Source organism: Syngnathus floridae, chromosome 13, assembly GCF_059516105.1.
Source record: "Syngnathus floridae isolate MCC-2025c chromosome 13, RoL_Sflo_1.0, whole genome shotgun sequence".
NCBI classification, from domain to species: Eukaryota; Metazoa; Chordata; class Actinopteri; order Syngnathiformes; family Syngnathidae; genus Syngnathus; species Syngnathus floridae.
Window position 1 is genome coordinate 8,238,437 of NC_142425.1, and position 6,200 is coordinate 8,244,636.

A 6,200-nucleotide genomic window follows, 5' to 3' on the forward strand; every position below is an offset into this window, starting at 1 on the left:
CTTGTTTGCAAATGTGATTTCCGACTGTGTCTTTCCATATCCAATATTTTTTCCTGCACATTTTTCTTGAACCCTGTAGTCAAAAGAAAAAGAACTTTAGAGCAAAATTACAAAAAGTGTACTCACACAAGACCAGGATGTCACCAACTAATCTTTTTGGAATCGATTATCCTATCAATTATCGATTAATCCGCATTGCAAGACAAATACTCATAGTAAGCTTGAAAAGGATTTCAATATTTACATCTCGCCTTGTGCAATATTTATGCTAAGTTTGCTAATAATGATTGTAGCTTACTGTCCATGATATGGTTTAATGTTGTCTGCCTAACCATGTAAAGATGTTTCGCCATCATCCAACTTTTTATTCAACATTTATCATTTTCTTCCTTGCCCCTTGACAAAGTGACTTTTTGTAGAATTTTTTTCCCCTAAATCCAAATGTCAACCATACATAAACCCTTTCCTCACACAGCTAGTGGTTATTAAAAATGTAGAAAACTCTGCTCGGCATTTTAGACTCGATAAGCTGCGAGAGAGAAGGAATTACGCTTTGGAGGTAACAAACCTCCGCTGGGGCGTAATTATCATTCCCCATAATGAAGTGACTGCAGTGAAGCTGCCCCGCATCCTTCGAAAGAGAACGCTGATAAAGACGAGGCCTGCGGAGGATCCATTAGCATCCCTGCCTGTGTTAGTGGCGCATCTTCTTCATTTAGGAATTCCTCACCTGAACAAAACAGCATTTGTAATATCATGCCCCTCTGCGGGATCAAGGATGACATCCCCGGCTTGCTTATTTGGCTGTGCGCACACACAAAAACAGAGCCGCTAGTGTGGGACAAACCGAGCAGGATTTTCACGCCGCATCCCCGAGAGGATAGTTGATTTTGGCATACCGCCGCAAAGTCGGAGCAGCTGTCAATCTGGGTGCAAACAAAAAGCTGCATGTTTTGAGTTGTGGGTGGTGCAAAAACAAACCAGAGGCCATTGTGTTGGAAACCAGACCTTTTGGAAACAAGAGTTTTTTTATCCCAAGAAGAATCCTGCTGCTAGTTACATACATATACCCCAATGCTATAGGAAAACTTTTGTGAATTAAAATAAGAGCACAAAAAAGTCAAATTATATTAAGACAACATATATTGTCATACTAGTGGGTATTGCCTATTTACATATCTTTAAAAAAAATTGTACTTTATAAGGGTAAAATGTTAAAATTGTGTACTTGAGAAGCATAAAATGATAGTTATAAAGTTGAAAAATATTTAAAATAAATACTATTTAAAATAAATGAATATATAGTTTTTGAGTTATATTTAATTCACAGACCAGAAATAGCACTCATACCACACTTTGAGAATTATTACTCTAAAATACATAGTTTTTTCAATTCTTGAAAAAAAAGAAGCCTATTCCACCATTAATGCTTTTTGCTCCCCAAAAATGCAGACCTCAAACGAACAGGCATATGATAATCCATTCCAATCATATCAGCACTTTTAATTGGCCCTAAGCTAAGGTAGGGAGTAGTAAATGTTTTATGATAGCCTATTTGCTTTATTGCCGCTGCAGTCCCCAGTAGGTTTGCACATTCTCTCAATGATAGAACATATTATTCAAATTATTCTGCCGACCCCCAAGCTACGACTCGCGGACCCCCATGGGTGCAGGGACCTCAGTTTTAGGACCGCTGTTGTAAAAGCAGCACCCGTTTGCTTCCACAGTTCTAGATTGTCTTTTATCACCAATTACAATTCCCTTTAGGCCCAATGACTGTAAATGACGCAGCGGGGAAGGATTTTTTTTTCTTCAGGGCTCGTCCTACAATTGTGAAATGCAAATTAGTTCCAATCGAAATGGACAACAGTAAACTTTCTTTTTGTTTAGCAGCTGTGAACTTTAGTGCCATCGTGGGGTGTGTCTGGAATGGACTGTATCCATTTCCCCATGTAGGGAATTGAACCAGTGCTTTTAGGTTGCAGGCCACGTTCTTAACCACTTTTGCACAGCGGCCTCAGTTGATACAATGTGGGCCAGAAGATGAGTCGAATGCGCTGCATCAAATATGAAATGCGATAAAAATGAAGTTTAATTTAACGTGGAACTTTTTGTCACTATTTGATGTCGTCCGCTTATACCCTATTTTTTTTTGTCCTCGTTTGTACTTCATTTCTATGCAAATCCCGATGTCAAGGCTGACATCTCAGTCGGTGCAGCCAGGCTTTCTCCGAAATTCTTTTTTTCCAGGCTGTTGGGTGCTGACCTCCTGTGCACTTTCCGAATGTTCCTCAACAGCGACCCAAAGAAGGTGAGCTGCCCCTGCAGAGCCAACGTGAGCGCTGCTCATTTATGTATTACGTTGCTTTTGTAGTCGCTCCACATCATTTCTCATCCCGTATGCTTAAAGGTGCTCTCTCCCCTCTGGCAAGCACAGCGACGGCAATCTGCTTGCAACTTAAAAGTCTTTGAAAACTCCTTTTTTTTTTCTACCTCCACGCTCTCCCTGTCTTTCTTTTTTGGTGTCCCCCACGTCTTTGGCTTTACCTCTCTCCAGTGAGTCCTCAGAGAGAACCTGACTGACGTGTTCAAAAATGAAAAGCGCGGCAGGGATGAGGAGGGGAGTCGTGGGGGGGGGGGGGATCCCAAATGCAAACAACACTAAAATATTTGAGGGGACAGCAAAGACACTACGTGAGTGTGTGTGTCTTTGTGAGTGCAGTACGCTTACACACACCGAGCCGAGGAGGATTATCAACAGTGCCACACTGGACACTTTAGGGAAGACAGCATCTGTTCAATTCCATTTTTAATGCTGCAAAACAGAACTTTTGTGTTCCTTGTGTTGCCTGAGCCAAAGTCAGCGGTGTAAACCACTGAGGCCATCCAGCCGTCACGAACGGCTTCTTTAATAAATGTTAAATGGACTTCAAAATGGCTACCATCTTCAGCCTTTTAAATCCGTGAAGGTAAAATCATTTTTTTTGGGCCACACATTTAGTGAGTCTGCCCCATGAATTTGTCCAAATATGAAAAGGCTGCATTGATTTGTCATGAGGGAGAGAAAAAAAAATGTCTTTGAAGCTCTGCTTGTGAGCTCATTAAAAGTTTCACGGTGCATCAAGGGGAGACGATTTCATATCTGTGTGGTTTCCCCGCTGTCATATTTTTTGTGTTATGTCGCTTTATAAAATGTCAATGTCACATCATGGATCTCTTCGTGTCATCACAACATAGCAATATAAAAAAAAAAAAACTATTCCTTTCACTTTACTTCTTTCCAAGTTCACCGAGGTGCTCGCTCACACTGTGACTAAAGGCATTTTTCACACCAAATGTAGTCAGACATGCTACCTTTGCCCTTCAAAGCTTTGCTTGTGTAAAGTTTTTTTTTTTTCCCACAGTGTCCTTGTCTGCTTAGCCCTCTCTCGCCCTCCCTCCGTCTGCTCACAGGAAGTCAAAGAAGAATCTTTTTGCAGTTGCACCAACACACATGCGACGCTGCCTCGAGGAGAAAGTGGACAAGGTGACGACGACAAAGCTCCAGTGTTCCGAAGCTCCTGCTGGGAGCTGAAAGGTATATTATGGTCGGTCATAACAATTGGGGCTTGTGCATAAAAGCAGAATAGGACTTTTGCACACTTTTTGCAGATGTTTATTTGATCGTGGCCTAAAGACACATTCTTTAGTTTTTTTTTCTAATTAAAAGAAATCACTTAAAAGTGGCCTTGTTACCAAAAATTATCCCTGTTCACAAAGATAAAAAACAAATAAATAAATACAATTAAAATAAATAACTAAACAACTAATATTTATGCCTGTCCAGTAGTTGGCAACAGTGACAGGCTGATTCCTCTGGATTATAAAAAATATATATGAATTAAAAAAATGAATGATTAGCCTATATTTCAATTTGACCTTTAAAACGTCTCTAACTCCAAATTTATTGTTTGAAAAATTTGGTTTCAAAGCTTTTAATTATGCTTCCCCGAAAAATATTTAACAAAAGGTCAAGTTCATTGTAATAATTTCCCCTGCTCTTTTATTTAATGTTAAAATTAAAATGTATAAAATTACCAACAAGTGTGCTATTAAAACCACATAAAAATTCATTTTCTGAGCCACTAATCCAGATGAGTCGCGAGCCAAACTTTTTCCACGGTGTCATTAATGTGTGTAGAAATTTGTGAGGAAAAAAAACAATTATCCCATTTTGGGATAAGATGAACATAACTTGTAAAAGGTGAACCACTGTGAATACATTGCAGATGCACTGAGACACCTGATATCAAATATTTGCATTTTTACGCTGGAAAACACAATAACAAAACCGATAAAGTTTTCAAAATTTGTTTCAGTTTGAAAGCTTTATTGTGTCAACGGCTCGCTCAGTCACAGACATTTACATAATAGAAGGACGGGAGGCAATGTGAGTTACTAGTGGGGCTGCTCAGCCAACCTGAAATGAACTGCAAGTGAGACAGCTACCTATTATTTCCATGATTGTGTCTTTCGCCACTCTGTTATTTATGGACCTCATCCAAGAGGCTCGCTGATTGGAGGAAAATAGAGCCTTTTAAGAGACATAAATTCAAGGTCTTTAAAAAGGGCAATAAATATAAAGTGCTGTGCAAAAAAAGTCTTTGGCCATCACTAGCTTTCTTGTTTTACTGACGAGTCATTTTGACACATAGCATGACTTATACAATTACCAATAATATCCAAAACCCAGGGGGGGTATGACAAAAGCCTTTTAACAAAAGCCAACTCTAGCTCACCAGTGACCTTAATGAGGAAAAGCACTAAAGAAAATGGATGGAGGGAACTTTTTAACTGATGTTTATATTGAGTGCTGACTTCATTCAGGGCAGTTTTGTTCTCAAGTTTGGCTTCAATGGTTCCTTCCAGATACATACTCGACCTTGGCTTGCAGGTTTTTCAAGCTATATTGATATTTTATTGTACAAAAGTACTGTAAAAACTCATCAATCTAAACCATTGGTGTCAAACTTAAGGCATGAGGACCAGATACGGCCCGCCACATCATTTTATGTGGCCCGCGAAGACAAATTATGCATCAAATTCGTGTGTCATTACTACAATTGCAAATTGTCTTCACTTTTAATGTCTTTTTTTTTTTATATTTGACCAGTTTTTACTCGTCTGATTTGAAAACGAGTTATTTGTCAGTTTGTTTTGTAGCTTTTACTGTATATAATATGAGGTGCTCATACATTTATTTGGGTTGACAGTCATAATGGCCAAAAGAAGCTATGACTCCAATGCGGCCCGTGAAAAAAATGAGTTTGAGACCCCTGAATTCTAAGCCATTTGTGTCAAACTCAAGGCATGAGGACCAGATACAGGCCGCCACATCATTTTTTTGTGGCCCGCGAAAACAAATTGTGCATCAAAAAAAATAGCGATATTGCTAGCAATCATTTTAAAATATTTGAATAATTTTTACTAGTCTGATTTCAAAACTAGTTATTTATCAGTTTGTTCTATTAGTCTATAGTGTGTATAAAATAAGGCGTTTACATTGATATTGGCCCTCCGAAGAAAACTATGGCTACGATGCGGCTGTGTCAAAAATGAGTTTGACACCCCTGAATTAAAACGCAACCACAATTTTTACTATACTGCGGCATCGTTGTTATTATTAATGATCCGTCCTAATTTTAACTTGTTTATCGATGTGCTATGCATTGCATCAATAATAGAGTAGCTGTCTCATCTTGTCTCCTTCCACCCTCAACCACAATCATAAAACAATTTTGCTTCACTGTTGAGGAAAATTGACCATTATTATAGTTGACAAATTAAAGCAGAATTTATGCTACAACTTCTGTATTAAATCTTAGAATATTCATTTTATGCTTTTTCATTCACGATAGAGCATCCTCATAATTACACAGAGGCAGACTTTGTGCACAGTCTGCATGCCGTGCAGAGCAAGAAAGCTCCACAGGATTAAGAGAAGCCGCTCTATTACTCTTTATTGTTTTTTGATCCAGACTAGTGGTCCTTACTGGCCGACAGCAGTCTGTCGGCATGTAGGCGGGAATCTTCTTAGCTTGCAGATTATACGGTACCCCTCCTGAGCTGATATCCCCCTCCCCTTCATGTACCTGTGCATGTCAGAGGATGTCAGCATATCAACAGGGCATTGTCAGAAGAATACATTGGAGTGCTGAGTC